Source organism: Balaenoptera borealis (genome assembly GCF_965194805.1).
Source record: "Balaenoptera borealis genome assembly, chromosome: 11".
Taxonomy (NCBI): domain Eukaryota; kingdom Metazoa; phylum Chordata; class Mammalia; order Artiodactyla; family Balaenopteridae; genus Balaenoptera; species Balaenoptera borealis.
Window position 1 is genome coordinate 103,699,265 of NC_138868.1, and position 16,547 is coordinate 103,715,811.

A 16,547-nucleotide genomic window follows, 5' to 3' on the forward strand; every position below is an offset into this window, starting at 1 on the left:
AGGGAGCAAGAAGCAAATTTCATGGGGGAAGAAGGGGTTCTCTTGTCCATTTATGCAGAGGGCCATGTGCTAAGTTGTGGAAGCAAGCAAGCCTGCATCTGTAGGTGGCTGGGTGTCCCCACCTGGCACTCCTCACTTAGTAGGACCGTAATCTTTGTGGAATGAAAGAAGGCACATGTCTGACCACAGATGCTTGCGTTGGTCTTCCTCCTAGAAGGGACTTAGGTGAATTTCCCCCACCCCCGGAAATCACCCCAGCCGGCCTCCCTCTTTATATTACACCACCCGACCCCCAGACCTTTGCGACTTTTTAGAATAAAAATAGCAGTGGCTTAAAACAGGCCTGCCCGGCATTTGCAAAGAGGTGATTTACTGACAAAGCCTCTGCACCTTTTTATCTGTTCCTCTGCCCCACCGTTGCAGTCACCCCTCGGTGAACCAAACGCCCCAGGAAGCCCAGAGCAGAAAGCTCTTGAGATTAGGAATAACTAACCAGAGTGTCACCTGAGCAACTTTTCTGGGGCCAGGGTAATGAGAATTATTCAAATGCAATCATAAAAATGAGGCCAGCCAGGCAGGAATGGGGTGGGAGTGGGGGAGGAGTGGTGGTGGAGAGAAGGATTTCTTGCCAGTTTTAAGTTTCATAATTTCTGGGGAGTTCTCTTGGGGTCCACAGAAAATTTCACCTCATCTCCAGCCCCTGAGTCCAGAATGTCTTGAAACTCGGCCTCGGGTGTTTGCCGAGGAGGACTTGGCCTGGGGGGCGGGGGCAGGGTTCCCGAGCTCCTTGGGGGTCCGCCGCGTTCCTGTGTCCGAGGCAACCTCGCAGTCTGACGCTGTCTCTCCAGCGCTCTGCTGCCTCCGCGGCCGCTGGAGCAGGCCCGCGCCCGGCGTCTTAGAAAAGCCTCCAGCAGAGGGAGACACTCCAGCGGCTGCTCCGACTTGGAAGCGGCCGGGGCCGGGAGGGGGGGGTTGAGGGGGTGGGGAGAAAGGGGGAGTGAGGAGAGGGGAGGTGTGTGAAGGGGGGGGGGGCTCCGGGGGGCGGGTCCCTGTGCCGCTGACGTCCCGAGCAGTGCTGGGAAGTATAGGCTGTGTTGTCACGCCGGTGTCAGTCTGATGAAGATTGGCATCAGGTAAGCTGTCATTCATTTCCATGTCAGAGACGCTTTTGCAGGCGGCGGCGGCGCGGCGGCGGCGGCGGCGGCTGCTGCTGCTGCTGCGGGCGGCTGCCTCAGAGCGCGTGTGTTTTATTCCAGTCCCCAAGCCAGAGTATTATTCATTGCGACAGGGCAAGGAGGAGAGAGGGAGAGAGGGAGGCAGCAGGGAGGAGAGAGAGGGAGGCAGCAGGGAGGAGGGAGGCAGAGAGCAGCGAGGGACGGCGGGAGCGTGCAGAGAAGCTGGGGAAGCGCCGGGAGAGCGCGGAGCGAAGCAGCGCGAGTGGTGGCGAGGCCGGGGAAGGAGGCGGCCGGAGCCGCGCGGCCCGCCCGCGCCCGGGCCCGGCCAGCGCGCAGCCCCGCCGCCGCCGCCGCCTCGCCCCGCTCGGGCCGGTGGCCGGGCGCGCATTGTCCGCGGGTGCCAGGAGCGGGGCTGCCGACTCGGACCGCCGCGGGCCCAAGACACCGTAGCGGGCGGGCGGGCGGGGAGCTGCGAGCTGGGAGCGCCGGGGACCCGAGTAGGGACGTGCGCGCGGGCCGGAGCCCCGGTGCGGGCAGCTCGGGGCTGGGCGCTCCGCGGGCGAGGCTGGGAGCGGCGGGCCGGCTCCAGGTTCGCTTTCTTTCTCCCGGCTTCGGGCGCCCTTTGGGCCGGAGCTACTCTGCGCCAGCAGCTTGGAGCTGCCTTCGAGCGGCTGGAAGCGGGAGCAGCCCCAGACTCGGGCCGGGTGCCTGGAGTCCGGGAGCCGCGGCCGCGTCCCGCCAGGCCTGGGGAGCCAGGGTGGGTGGGGGTTTGCAGGCGGATCCGTGGGGAGAGCGGAGCACAAGCTGTGGGCCAGGCAAGCTGGGATCGCAGGGGCCGGGCTCAGGGACCCTACCCGCGGGAGGAGCAATAATTTGTAGGGTTACTGGCTTTCCGCGGATTGTTGGGTGTCTTTGGCGAGGTGTGGGGAGGCGCAGGGGCCCTCGGCGAGGTTCGGGAATAGGGAGCCCTCCTGGCTCTAGAACGGGGGCATGAGTTCGTAAGAGGTGGGGGGGGAAGGAAAGCGCCCCAAAGCAGAGAGCCGAGGGGGATGGGGCAGGGTCCCGAGTCTGCCGCGCAAAGTTTGCGTTTCTTTCGGGTTAGGCGTGCGGGGCTCTCCCGACTCCAGATCCTGAGGAAGAAACGAGCAAAGCGTGCCGCCTTTTCCGGGGGCTCTCAGCGGGAGAGCCCGAGGTTCCGGCGCGGTGGGGAGAGCCCGGCTAGGACTGGGAGTGGGGCGGGGGGTGGGTGGTGGTTGTGCGTTAGGGCTGGGCTTCAGGGCCAGGCTAGAGTTTGGGATTTTAAGAACCGAGCTGTTTTCAGAAGCGGGATCGAAGGGCCGCTCAGTAGCTTAGGGATCGAATCTATACCCCGGCCAGAGCAGCGGGGGTGGGGGGTGGGGGTGGTTCTGGAGTTAGGGGCCCGGGGTTACATCTGAGGCTGGAATCGGAGGAACTGGTGGCGTTTTTAGGATTTAGCCAGGGGTTCACGGCTTTGGTGGTGGGGTGGGTGGGTTGAAGCTATTGGAATTTGGGGAGGGTCGCGCGCGCGACTCCCCACGCTAAGTGGGTTGAAAAGCGTTTAGGTAGGCGATGAAAGTAGTTGATAGGAGCCATGGCAGGCGAGTCCCGAATTCCTGCTGCTTCTCCCCTAAAGCGGATCTGGAGGAAAGGACTTAAGGCGCGCAGGACCCGGCCCTAGGAGAAGGATTCCGGGAAGCGGACAAATCGAAGGGATGTTCTGGGCGAAGCGACGGGGTAGCCTCGCAGGGCTCGGGGTGGATCCGAGGACCCGACCCTGGCGGCTCGGCGGGCTCCGGAAGCCACTTCGGGTGTGCGGGCGCAGCGCGGCCGGGCGGATGCGGTGGCCCGCAGGGGCCGCGGCCTGCGCGGGGGGCGCTAGCAGCGAGGCGTCAGGCCGGGCCCTGGGAGTCCGGGCTGCGGCCGAGGGCAGGGCGGGCTCTGGAGCCCTGACCGGAGCCGCCAGCTGTTGACCCGCAGGCGCTGTCTGCACTTCTCCCAGGCCCGGCCCGGAAGCCCACAAGCCGGGCCGCCGGTGCGACGTTCCGCCTGGGAAAGGGGCGAACTCGGAGTCCCTTGTCTTTACCCCACTTGTCCCGGGACTCCTCCAGCGTGTTGAAATATTTTCCAACTAGTGGAAACCGAAAGCTTAGCATTTTAGGCAAATTTAGACTATCTCCTCCTCCCCAAATCTGAGAAAATGATGGTGTCCAAACACGAGCTATATTGCGCAAAGCCTTAGTCCCTAGCCCTCCTGCCTGCCCTGCCATTCTGGCCTTCTCGAGGCTTCAGGAACTCGGGGGGAAGGTAGGGAGGGTCTCCAGTCTTTGGGCTCGTGATCTTCCACTCGAGCTGCACCCCGCTTGGCTCCGGCCTAGCTCGGCGGTGGGAGAGAAGTCCCGACTCGGGAGGGAGGTTATCCCTCGGGCCGCTAGGGAAGCAGAGTGTGTTGGCGGGGGAGGGAGGGTGAACTGGAGGAAGATTTGCAATTTCTCCTTTGCAGTCGCGAACCCACCCTCCCAGCCCTCCGCAGCCCTCGCACCCCTCTCTGGGGCAGCCAGACGGCGCTTCCGGGACGCCGAAGGCTCGCGACCCACGAGTGGCCGCGGAGGCCCGGGGCGCGGCGACCGCCCAGCGGCGGAGCTCCGAGGCTGTTGTTTTGCAGGCTTGGAATTCGTGCGCACTCTCTCCCGCCGAGAGCCTGAGGGCGGGAGGGAGCCGTGACCCCACGGAGACTCCCCGGTCACCGCCTCCCCTTTGTGAGCGCTAAAGGCATGCAAGCCCAGAGAAAGAGAAGCTGCTCAGAATAAGGGGCAGGGGGTTACCGGAGGGAGATGGGCCCGGCCGCCGCTCACAGTAAAATGCCTTGTGCAAATTGCACTGAAGTGTACCCAGCTTGAGACTGGCTGTTTTATGATCCTTTCTGGGAGTTTACTGCTCTCTGCTTTTAAGTCTGTAGATTGCTTTAAGTTAATGAAAGTGCTGCTTTCAAAAAGGGCTTTTATTGTGCAGCGCTGGCAATCCAGTACCTCCCCTTTACTCTTCCAAAATGGGCCTGTTTAAAAAGAGGGAGCGTCCTGGAGTTCCCACATGGACAGAGCTTGGGGGAGGAGGCTGTATGACAACGAGGATTAATAAAAATCAATGTCCAAGTCATTCGGAAAGACGAGTTCACTTATTTTCCAGTCCAGTGCCATCTGTACATTCCTGTATTGCCTTTTGGACTTTTCACTGAGTCTGATTTTAAATGTTGCTTGGTGCCTCCCCCTGACACCCCCTCTCTACATTGCTTTATGTAGGCCTGACCCTGTTCAATTAAACTCAAACTGGATTTTAGGCTTTCAACTGGCTGCCCATTCAAACTGCAACTAAAATATTTACTCAGTACTGGGGGAGGGGCTTTGCCTTGCATTCAGTGAGATAGATGTGTTAAAAATGTCAGGGAGAAAGGCTGGGAACCTTGAGAAGAAACATGGAAGGCTTTTTCCTTTTTCAATTGATTTGGCGCAAAAGGTGAGATGACAAGGTTTTTAACTAGGTCCTAACACAGAAACTGCAGTGGGGCTGGGCTGTGGCTTTGACCGCATGTCATAACCATTTAAACTGTGGTTAGTTGTTCAAAGCTCAAAGCTTCTCCAAGCTGGGTTTCATTAACTCTACACCAGTTGCCTGGAAGTTCAGTAGCAATAAATTGTATAAACACATTTGAAGTAAGTTAGTGATGAAATAAGGAGAATTACTGTCTTGTGAGTGGAGAATCCTGAATTCACGGAGTTCTAGCCTAACTGGAAACATACCTCCTCTCCCTTGGCCTTGAGGTTTATGGGTGCACCAGAGTGTGTGTTAAATTTCTTTCTGCTATGTCCATCTCCAACCTGGGGCTGTAACTCATTAGGGACCAAGGCTTGCCTAGAAAGCAAAAAAGGCTGGGTTTTAAAAGGCTCTCTATTAGCCTGGTTTAGAAACCAAACCAAACCCCTCAACCTGACTTCCTTACCCTGGGTGAATGCAGTGTGCAACAGAAACAGCAGCAGAGCAGGCCAAATTAGATTTTTAAAGGTTAGCAGCTTAATAATACTGTGTTGTTAGCAACTGAATTTGTTTTTATTAAAGAAACAACCTATAAAATTTATAGGCCTCCAACATGTTGCAAGATTTCCTTGCTATTTATTTAGCACCCCCACCCCGAAATTCTATCTACAATTTCAAACTTTTGTTCCCGATTTATTTAATTTGGAACACATTTTCTAAATTAGCTCGCGGAAGGTGAGAAATGCTGTTATAAGTTTTTCATTTTCCTGTGGCACCAGGACAGCGATGCTGTAAGATATATATAAATGTGTGATGCAATTGCCTGAGGTGCTGGCATGTGAAGCAAAGTGTCTGGATCAAACAAAATGCAGATCAGAGTATGGAGAGGGTGAAAATGATGCCACAGAGGAAGTTACATGGGAAGTGAAATCATCATGAGCCACCATTAGCCTTGATTCTAGCCAACACAACAGGCTTTGTATAAAACACTTCACATGAGATCCGTGACTTATTGAAGATTGAATTATGTTGAGAAGCAGAATTTAGAAGGAAGAGTTGCACTGGCTGGGTTCCGTCCAGGCTGCGTGGCCAGGCTTGTTGTGATGGGGATCTGCTAATTTAATTAAATCTAATACCTGGTGGGAAAGGGAGGAAGGAGATAATCAAGGCGGGCAGGTCAGCATGCTGGGTAGTGTTTAGGCTGGAGTTTGGGGACCTGGCAGTTTTATACCCTGTTACTCTCTGGCTTCATGACTACAGTGGGTCAGTTAGCTTCCTGATCTCGGTTTCTTCATCTGTAAAGTGGAATGTATCACATGAATTCCTCATTAGGCTCTGAGGAGTGACTGCTGCCTGAATCCTGCACTCTAAATAATAAAGGAAATGGGAGAGAGGAGGCTTCTGAGCGGCAAAGTTATTTTCTTCATTGTGTTTTCTTGCCCTGCCTGGCCCCAGAGCCTTTCCCCACAACTCTCAGGAGTTCTTAGGCTTGGGTGAAGGGGCTAAACTCCTGCCTTTCTTATATCCTGGAATTTGAAGTCCCTGCTGTGATTCCAAAATGCACCTGCACTTTTCCAGGAGAGGCAATTAAGCTGGAGCTGGGGGAACCAGCATGTTTATTCCCAGAGGTGCTACCTGGACTAGCTTTCATGCATCAGATGAACACAGAATCTGACTGGTCAGAAATGCGGCCTCTTCTCTTTATGTCACTGGGAAGAAGAGGCCGCAGCCTGGACTGGTGTGTGACATCTGGTCGGGCTAGGGCCGGGGGGGATGGGCGTTGGTCTGGAGCTAGCCGCAGCTTGAACCTCACTTAGCAGTCTCCATTGCTGGCAGATCAAAGCAGATTCTGGGCCAGAAAGCCAGAGAAGTTACACCCGGCAGTTATACAAAAGTGTATACGCACTTGGAGCAGTTATACAAAAGTGTATACGCACTTGGAGCCTCCTTCCGTTCCGGCGCCTGAGTTTTTAAAGTTATCCCTGATACTGGAGACAGGCTCCAGTGGAATGCTTGCCTTTGATTCTCCCTCATCGTTGGGGGGGACTTCTTGGGGTAATTTTTTCCTCCGCATATCCTTCTCCAGCAGTCTTGGGCAGCATCTTAATTTCCAGTCTGATCAGGGGTGAGAGCTGGGACACACAGGATGAGGGTGGAGGGAGTTGGAAGGCACAGTCCTTCTACTAGAGCTCGGCTTTTCCTCGGTCCCGATCCCCCAGGAGTGAGGAAGAACCAAGCCCTCGGGCAGCTCGGGAAGAGCTTGCTGCCAACGTGTTGTCTTGAGGGGGATCTGCTGTTTGGCTTGGATGGCTCACTGCAGGCCCTGCCTGCCTGGGTTTCTAATTACAAGAAGGACGGTTCTGCTAAGACCTATCTCACTAAAAACACATCCCTGTGTGTAATAAGAAACCCTAAACCAGGCAGGATATTTTAAAACTGAAGCAATGAAGATTAGATTAAGTCTCCGCCAAACAGCTTCGTTCTTATATTATTTTTGGCTGGAATGTGGAGAAAAGCGGCTAGCCCTAGGGCCCAGAGCAGACTCTGGAGGGTTCAGATGGGGCCGGAGTCGGTGGTGTAACTGTTAGTTTCTCTGCTCAATAGGAATGTGGCCAATTTCAGTACAGCTCAGTCAAGGCAGTGGGGTGCCTGTTCGGGGAGGAGGGTCAGACCCAAAGGGGCCAGAGAGTGGCCCCGAATCAGCAGGTCACAGGGCACTGAGAACCTTTTAAATCCCTCACATCGTCCAGCCTTTTGTGTTCAGCTTATGCTTCTACCTGCCCCCGCAATCCCCCGCCAGCCCCATCCCATGCCTAGTTAACCCAGCCATCCACCACGTGGCCTTTGGAGGATCCTTAGTTTATTGGATTATTTTTCTGGGTGGAGAGAGGAACTAACAGTTGTCCAAGATTCCTGGAAATAGAGTAACCAGTAACCTGGCATCAGGATCCCTTGCTCTGTCCTGCTAGGGAGATGCAGCATGGTATCCATTCATTCCTTTGTTCCTTCGTTCAGCAAATATGTAGAGAGTGTCTCCTCTGTGCCTGGCACAGTCCTAGGCGTTGAGGATACAGCAGCAAAAGCAAACGGAACAAACACATGTAACCACCAAGTCCCTGTCCTCACGGAGCCCACGCGCTGCGACAAGTGCGGAGTGTGGGCTTAGCATCAGATAAAACCCGCACTGAAAGTCTCCTTCTACTAGTTACTAATCGTGTGGATTTAGACCAGTTGCTTAACATCTTTGATCCAGTTTCCCCATCTGTAAAGTGGGAAATAAAAGCACGTAGCTCATAGGATTGTGGAGAGAGTGTCTGGAAAGTGCGAGCACAGTGTCTGGCACCCAGGGCAGGCTCAGCGGGTTTCCTCTCCAGTTGGTGCATTATCCAGCCTCCCCTTCCCCCCTGGCTTTCTCCTCCCCCAGGACATGGCCTAGGCCTTCCACAGGTTACTGGCACATCAGCAAGTGTTGAACAAGCAGCCGTGTGCTGCGCACTGCACACAGACTTCGGACAGGGACACAGACCCGGTGCTCAGGGACTGTGCAATTTGGGCGAGGACAAACTTACACACAAACGCATGAGAGATGCTGTGCACACGCACTGAGGCGGAAAGAAAAGAAGGCAGAAATCAATCGTTAACCAGAGGAGGCAGAAGTGGGATGGGAGGCTGCCGAGTGATGGGGACAGAGTGGAGGTGAGCTCTCAACGGGGCTGGAGGGGGAGGGGCGAACGTGAGACTGTCCAGGTCAAGGTGCTCTGGTGCTGTCATGGCGATGGCTGGGGGGGCAGCGTGAAGAGTTCAGCCTCCTCTGACCACGGCCAGGGGGCCAGAAGGGCCACCACTGCCTCAGGAGAACCTCCCAGGCCTCCCTGTTGGAGGTGGACTGCTTTCACACAGTGACCTTTCAATGCGTAGAACTTAGGCTTATGATTTAGTGCAGGAGGCCGACCAGCTCATTTCATTCCTGACTGTGATACCCCTCTCTCACCTACTATCCCTGCTCTTCCTAAGCCGAGAGAGCAGAGACTGTAGGCCCACACCCGGCCCTCGGGGGCTGCGAAGCTGACCGATGTCGGAGCGGTTGGGATGTGGAGAACAGGGATTCGGACTGGGGATCAGGGACAGTGGATTCTGCTCCAGACTTGGCCACTGACTTGCTGTGTGACCTACAACACGTGACTGACCTCTGGATGTCAGTTTCTTCAGCCGTCCGAGGAGGAACTGGAACTTGCTCTCAGAGGCCCCCTTCAGCCCAAAGTTCCGTGATTTTGTGTTTCCTCAAATCGGATTGGTTCACCAACAGACAATCGTTGGAACCACCATCCAACCACAAAACCAACAAGTATCATGACGGCATACAGCCGCCAAGGCATGGATTGTGAGGGCTTGGCCCTCGGGTGCCCTTGTGTTGTAGGGTCTCTCAAGACAGTGGGGAGTTGGCCTTGACTTGACCGATGGCCTTCCCAGGGCAAATGGGCAAGTCTAGCAGTAGGGGCGGCTCCACAAGGGCAGCATTTTGTCTGAAGACTCACTTGCTTTTTCATAAAAAGCATCACTTGCTTCTTTTGTTGAGACGGTGTGGTGTTGGGAGAAGGAACACTGGCTTTGGAGTCACATTCTTGGTTCTGACCCTGGTTCTACTACGACTAAGCTGTGTGTCCTTGGGCACATCTCTGAACCTCTCTGAGCCTCAGTTTTCTTACCTACTTAGGATAGTAATATTATGGAGCACACAGGACCGTTGTTAACACTCTAGAAGAAAGTATCTGTAAGTGCTCATGGTGAATATTGGTTTTCTTTCCTAATAGAGAACATTCTCATGCGCTCTCTCTTTTGAGCCTCTCAACGTTGTGAAGTAGGTGAAGTGTGAAGCAGTTGTTGTATCACTTTACGAGTGGAAGGAACCTGGGCTCAGAGAATGGCTGAAGCGGCAGGTCCAGGTTGGCAAACTCTGCAGAGACCTACGGGCTGTTACGGAAACCCAAACCTAGAAGATCTATTTTTTTCACTTCCACAAAGCTTTTGGTTACGGGAGGGCTGGGCTGGTCAGCACAGAGAGGAGGAGGTGGGTTTCGGGCAGGGAGGTGGGGTAGTGGCAGTGGGGTGTGGTGGCAGAGCTGCAGGGCCATCTCCCTGCCTCCATCTGCTACCCAGGCTGCAAGCCGGCCCACAGCCGGGGCGAAGAGAGTGTCCTGGGGCTATACCCGTGGTCCTCTGGCTCTCCATCCTGACGGACACCAGGGAACACTGAGCCCATTTTTGGCAGGGCCTGCTGACTCCGAGTAGGCTGAGTCCAGGGTGGCGCAGGGGGTCCGTGATGGAGCAGGGGGAGCGAGCCCCCCCCCCCAGAGGTCCCTCTCACAGTCCTCACTCTGTGGTCCCTTGTCACTGAGTACTGCTCGATTCCCAGGCCTGTGCTAAGCCGGGAGTCCAGGGCTGTCCCCGCCCTTTCTCAGGTGAGGCCCTGCTCTGTGTGGGTTGTGAGTTCAATTCCAGATCAGAGGCAGAGAGAAGCAGCCCAGAGAGACTCCGGCTGTGCTCCCAGGGCCTCGTGGTGACAGGTGCTTGTTCTCACTCCCGAGCCCTCCCTGGTGGTCCTTCCATCCGTCAACGAGCGGGGCCTGAGCCCACTATTCAATGAATGCCCAGCTGTGTGCCGTATGGGACTCGGGGCCTCTCCCGTGTGACCTCTGACACATCTCTTAACTTCTCTTGATCTTAGCACCCTCATTTTGTACAAGGAAGAGGTTAGATGAGATTATCTGCAAGGCCCCTTCGGGATCTACTATTCTGTGACTCTGTGGGCTATACGTGCTGAAGTGTGTGCTCCAGACCACCAGGCACCTGGGTCAGGAAAAGGTGGTGAGGCACCAGGGGACATTTGGCCCATAGTGGTAGGACTTGCCTAACTCTGAGTGAGCGAGGGGGTGGGGAGCGTAGATGTAATGGCAGCTGGGCCTCCCTTGTTTGGGTGCAGGGGCTGGGGGAGCTCCTGCTGAGGGGGGCCCTTTCTGAGTCCTGCAGTCTCCAGGAGGACCAGGGGGACAGAAATCAAGCAGGAGAGCCCAGTGGTTTGGGAGCTCAAGTCTGCTGCTCTCCCGTGGCCCGGGTAGAAGTGGTGGTCTTGTTCTGCTGCCACGATGGGAGCCCGTCTCGCGGCCCCTCTCCTGCTAGGCCTCTCCCAGCTCTGGGAGGAGAGAGCTAGACACACAGTGGGGCGGCAGACCCCTGGGGACCCTCACGTGTGAGTATGATCTGGAGGAAAGCCAAAGAGCTCGACAGGATTCTCCAGCCTTCTCTGGAGGCCATTCCCGGGGAAAGTGACTGTTCCTTGCACTGGCACAGCTCTCCTTGGGAAGGCACCCCGTTCATGAGAGCCTCTTAGTGGCAACAAGATGGGGGCGGGGTGCTACCTCCTGCTGACTCCCAGTTTGCTGGGAGAACCCCTTTCCAAGCTGGACATCTGGCCTCCTGGAATACTTTTCAAAGTCATTTCCATTGGCTTTGGAAGGGAGAGATGGAGAGAGAACTGCATTCGCGGGCTGTACTCTGGGCAGTGTCATTAGCTGCTGGCAGGGCTTTCTTTCTGCACAGAGTCGTGGTGCTGGCGGTGCTGCCTGACCACAGTGGGACTGGACCCTTCCAGGGTAGGAGGAGATGGGCTGCCACAGCTAGCACGTAGATCAAGGGAAGAAAAGGATTGTTCTTGAGCCCTGTGATTTCTGAGGAGCTGCACAAGGCCACAGAGGAATGGACACTCCTTCCCCGGGTGCCGGCAGCTCTCACTCTTTATTTTATCCGGTCATCACCACGGACCCGAGAAAGCAAGCGAGGTTCAGAGGGGGTAAGAGAATTTACCCAAGGTCACGCAGCTGGTTCGGTGTCCACCTGGATCCGTGGTCTTTCTAGCCCAGTTCGCTGCCTGCTCTAGGGAGATGCGTGTTTGGGGGAAAGTTGCAGGATTGCTTGCTGCCTTCTTGCTCCATCTCCCTCCCACCCCAGACCCCGTGCTCCAGCTCATAGCAAGCTCAGTGTAAGATACAGGGCTGTGGCCTGGGCAGGTCATGGGTGATGAGATTGCGGTGTGACAAGGAGCACGACTGAGGCAGGCCGGTGCCAAACAAGCCAGAGCCTTGGGTTTGAACCGTGACTCAGCCGTATGCTCACCGCGGGACCTTAAAAGCTGGCCCCACTGTCCTCCTCAGTAAATGGTGGTGACAGTGCCTCCTGCCAGGGCTGTGGGCCAAGCGAGTTAGTGGCCAAGGATGTGTTACGCACGGTATATAAACATAAGTGAAAGCGCCTACACTCTGCCTCCCATGTAACGTGTTGGGGAGAAAATCGGTTGTCACAGATTCTATTTCTTATTAGTTTGGAGTCGAGCGCACACACAAACACACACCACCTCTCGTGCTCACTCACAGAGTGATGACAACCTTGTTTAAGCGATTGAAAGCTGGCAGGATGGCCCGTCACGCCTGCCCCACGGCTGGGGTGTGAATGGCGCCCTCAGGTGGTTTTCCAGATTCTGGCATAGAGACAGACCTGAACTGTGTGCCTACTGTGTGCCAGTGGCTGTCCCATCTAGTCCAGTGCAGGGGCCATCTGGGGCCTGGTGTCGGGGGCTGGCCTCTGCCAGGTCCCGTCAGCCCGCACCAGGCCACGGGTTCCTCCCCATGGGTAGTAACATTCATTCTATAGATTTTCATTGAGCACCTTGTACATGTCAGACCTGGCGGAGGTGCTGGGGATGGGGATACGGCCGTGAACTAGGCAGACGGTCTCCCTGCTGGTAGAGTTCACAGTCTGCTGGGGGGAGATGGGCATTCAAGTTCTGCGGGTAATTAGTGAAACCATGATAAGAGGAGAAGTCCAGGAAGCCACGAGAGTATAGCCAGGGGGTGTACATCCTCTGGGGGTCTGGAGGGCATCCTGGGGACACGAGGTTCGGGCTGAAGTTTGCAGGGAGCTGGCGAGGATTCTAGTCACCATTGGCTGGCTTCACCTGACCTCATGCTCAGAGGAGACCCTTCCCAGAGAGAGAGCTGGCCAACCCCTCCATCCCTAGGGGCTCCTTTTCCATCCCAGGCGAGGGCAGAACAAGGCGGGAGAAAGACAGTGGGCACCAGAAACAGCCAGCCAGTGATTTTGCTCTCACCTGAGTTTCCTGTCCAGGCTGCTTCAAAGAGCACAGCTGATGCTGTTCCCACAAAACCCCTTCCTCCCAACGCGTACTACTCCAGGGCAAAGCTTTCAGGAGGAGCCTTTAGAAAATGCAAGCATCCCTTGCCTGCTCTTCCAAAGTTAGGGCCCTGATCATATCCAGGGGTGCCTGGTGATGTTGACGTTCAAGACGTCTTACCTGAGTCTGATTTCTGGAAAGCCCTCATGGGCAGCAGCTGTGAGCTGGGGAGGAAGGCTCACCCTTCTTTCTTGGTACCGTCGGGAGGACTATATTTATTGGAAGATCTGGCCCCTTCCCTTGGAGGGGATGGAGTAAACCTCTTGACTTATTTCCTTGATGCAGTGGCTGAGGCCATGCCATCCTTTTGGAAACACTGGGAACAACTTATGAATATTTTGTAGTCTGGTACTTTGGAGGGGACAATGAGGAGAGGCAGGAGGGGTGGCCAGAGAGAGATTGATGGGCTTAAGTCACTAGGGCTGTAAATTCAAAGTTACACAGATGTGAAAAAAAAAGGTGCTTGCGAGGGAATAGCTGGTGGTACAGAATGGACCTTTGCCCAAGGCTTCGGCATCCCCCTGGGCTGGCAAAGTGTATCTGCCTCGGGGTTAGACAGGTAGGGGTTAAGCCCGGCTTCTGCCACAGGCTGGATGTGTGATCTTGGGCAATTTCCTAACCTCTTTGAGCCTGAGTTTCTTCCCTTTTGTGAAATGGGGAGGACAAAGGCTCTTTGCAGGGGTTCAATGAGCCTGGTCTAGTCTCTGGTACTAGGTGCTCAGGATGTGTGGGTTCCCTTCCCACCATTTCCTTCTCTCGACAGTGCTGGACACAGACCAAAGTTCCCCTTCAGGAGGCAGGAGGGAGTGGGGGCAGGGAGGCATGGGCCTCTCTGGGGAGCACAGCTGGAGGCGTGGATGTCAGAGCTGGCGAGGCTTTCCTGAAGGTGGGGCGAGGAGAGTGGGGGGGAGGCGCAGTGCTCTGGGGCTCCTGGGATAACCAGGGCAGCATAGGTGGCCTCGGGAGGGCTGCAAAGCAGGGACTCTTTGAAACAGGGAATTGGGAGGATGGCAGAGAGGAATGAACACTTATGAAGTGTCTGCCATGTGCTTGACCTTGAGCTAGGTACTTTAACACCCATTATGTGAGTTTATAAATTTAGAAGCATAGAATCTTAAAGTCTCAGAAATCTCAGAACTGGAAAGGAGATAAGACATCTATTCCAACCTCTGTATTTTATATATGGAGAAATTGAGGCTCAGAGAGGGCAGTAACTTGCCTAAGGTCACACAGGAAATCAGTGGCAAAGCTGGGTTAGAAACTGCCCAGGCCAGTGCCGTCGGGGCAGAGCAGAAAGAGCATAGACTTTGGAATTAGAAAGACTAGGTCTGACTATAGACATGCTTACAATATGACCTTGAGAAACTTACTTCCTGAGCTCAGTTCTCTCAGCTGTAAGATGGGATAGTAATTCTCAACTCAAGTGGCGGCCATGACAATAAAATGAGATAACCCAGATAAGTGCCCAATGTGGCATGGGGGCTCTGTGGGCTCAGGTCCTTTCCCCTCCCGGCCTGCCCCCTCCCCACTTAGCTCAGGGCTCTGACCACGCCCACAGGGCCTCCAAAGAGCCCTGAGCTGGTCAGGCCTTGTGCCTCCAGGGTGCCGATAACCTGGAGGCCTGGGGCACTCATTCATTTTCTCATTCAGTTATTCTTCCAGTATTTATTGGGTACCTTGAGTGTGTGCCAGGCGTTGTCTTGGTGCCTGGCCTAGAAAGGAGCAAAAACAGTCATAGCCTCTATCCTGATAGACTTTACAGGGGGATGGAGAAGAGAGGCATTAGTTAAAAAAAAAAAGTCATACAAATAAATTTGAGAAACCATGTGTAACAAGAGCTTTGAAGGGAAGAACATGAAACTATGAGAGCATTTAAATAGGAGATTTTATTTAGAGAGAGCAGGGAAGGGTCTCTGTGGAAGAGAAGTTTGAGCTGAGACCTGAAGGGAGAGGAGGACATAAGTGAATAAAGAAGGAAGCAAAGAGTATTCCAGGGTGTGTGTGTGTGTGCGGGGGACAGTCGGTGTGAAGGCCCTGGGGAGAGAGGAAGGGGTTGATGGATGGCAAGGGGGACGGGGCAGACTGACAGGTCAGGAGGGACACCTTGGAAGAGCTTGGGAAAGAACACAGGAGTCTGATCTGGACCAGGCAGCACCTTCAGGAGAGGTGGGACGACCCAGGCTGAGATTCTGAAGTGGAGACCAGGCTAAAGCTTGGCTATAGGCCTGGAAAGAGAAACAGAAACGAAAGTAATAATAATAAAAATCATAAATAGATTGCAGGTCTGCGGTGGAGAGGCGAAAAATGAACAGATTCATCATATAACTGAACAGTGTCAAATTCATTTATGTCAAAGCCTTAATGATATGGATGCATCATTGAGTAAAAGCCAAAGTCCTCACTGTGGCTGAATTCCTACCTCCCCAGTCCAACTCCTCTCACTATCTTCCTCCCTCGCTGCTCCAGCCGCCCTTACCCCGCCCCGCCCAACCCCCCCCCCCCCCCACCACCCTGTGGTACCTGGAAGGGTCAGGCATGCTCCTCCCTCAGGGCTTTTGCACTGGCTGTTCCCTCTGCCTGGAGCTCTCTTTCCCAGGTATCTGCCTGACTCACTCCCTTGGTTTTTCCAGGTACCTGCTCTGATGTCATCCTCTCTCTGAGGCCTTCCCTGAAGGTCCTATCTAAAATGAAGTTCCTTTTCTCCCATCCCTGGCTCTCCCTACCCCCTTTATTTTTCTCCTGTAATTATCAGATTTTGTCTCTTCTTTTTCACTGCTGTAATCCAGAATAGTGCTTTTGTATATAGTGAAAGCCAAGCCAATGTTTGTGGAATGACTGAATGAATGAATGAATGAGTGAGGGGAACTGATTGCCTGAGAAATGATTTGTTAGGTTCATTCAAAGATGCTTTTTCCTTTCTCTGAAATGTCAGGATTGGGAGGAGCTAAGTCTTTGAACAACTCTCTAATTTAACAGCTGACCAAACAGAGGCCCAGAGAGGTTAAGGGGCTTGTGAAAGATCACACAGAACAGAGCCAAGATGAGAACTGAGGCCTCTGGGATTCCCTCCAGGACTCTTTCTACAAAGTTTTGGCTTTTCTGTTTATGACACAGCTCTTGGGGGATGACAGGTTTGCTCTGTGGGCCTCTACTTCTGGGGGGTGGGTGGGGGATGGCCAGAGGGCCTTGACTTCCATGAATTCTGCTCCTGGGGTCACATGGCCTCAGGGGCCATAAGCTCATTCCAAAATCTCTGTTGCTTCTGCTCATCTCGCTGTGAGACATTTTGGGGTCGTTCTTGGGGGTTGTTGGTAAAGGTGACCATTGGCCACTGACAGGCAGACATACTTCTCTCCCCAGAACTAGGAAGTAAAATGAATGGGCTGTCAGTCTTCTGCAAAGGCCAGTGCACAGGAAATTGTTGTATAGCTCTTATTTGGTGCAAGTCTGCCTAACATGGGGAATAATGCAAAGAAGCATGTTTCTGGCCCTGCACTCCAGAGACTTCCAGTCTAGCTAACTAGACTAGACTACTAACTAGCTAGGGAGACAATACTTTAGTAGCATCAATATTAATA

General features: G+C 54.5%; 1 protein-coding gene across 4 annotated transcripts in view; it reads left to right on the forward strand.

Moving 5' to 3' along the window:
• Positions 1 to 1,050: 1,050 nt before the first annotated feature.
• PKNOX2 (PBX/knotted 1 homeobox 2) overlaps positions 1,051 to 16,547 on the forward strand; it is a 258,653-nt gene continuing 243,156 nt past the window's right edge. For all 4 annotated transcript variants that reach the window (XM_082341039.1, XM_082341038.1, XM_082341042.1 and 1 more), the window contains exon 1: positions 1,051 to 1,133. The gene's annotated coding sequence lies outside the window, so the exon portion shown is untranslated. The remainder of the gene's footprint in view (positions 1,134 to 16,547) is intronic.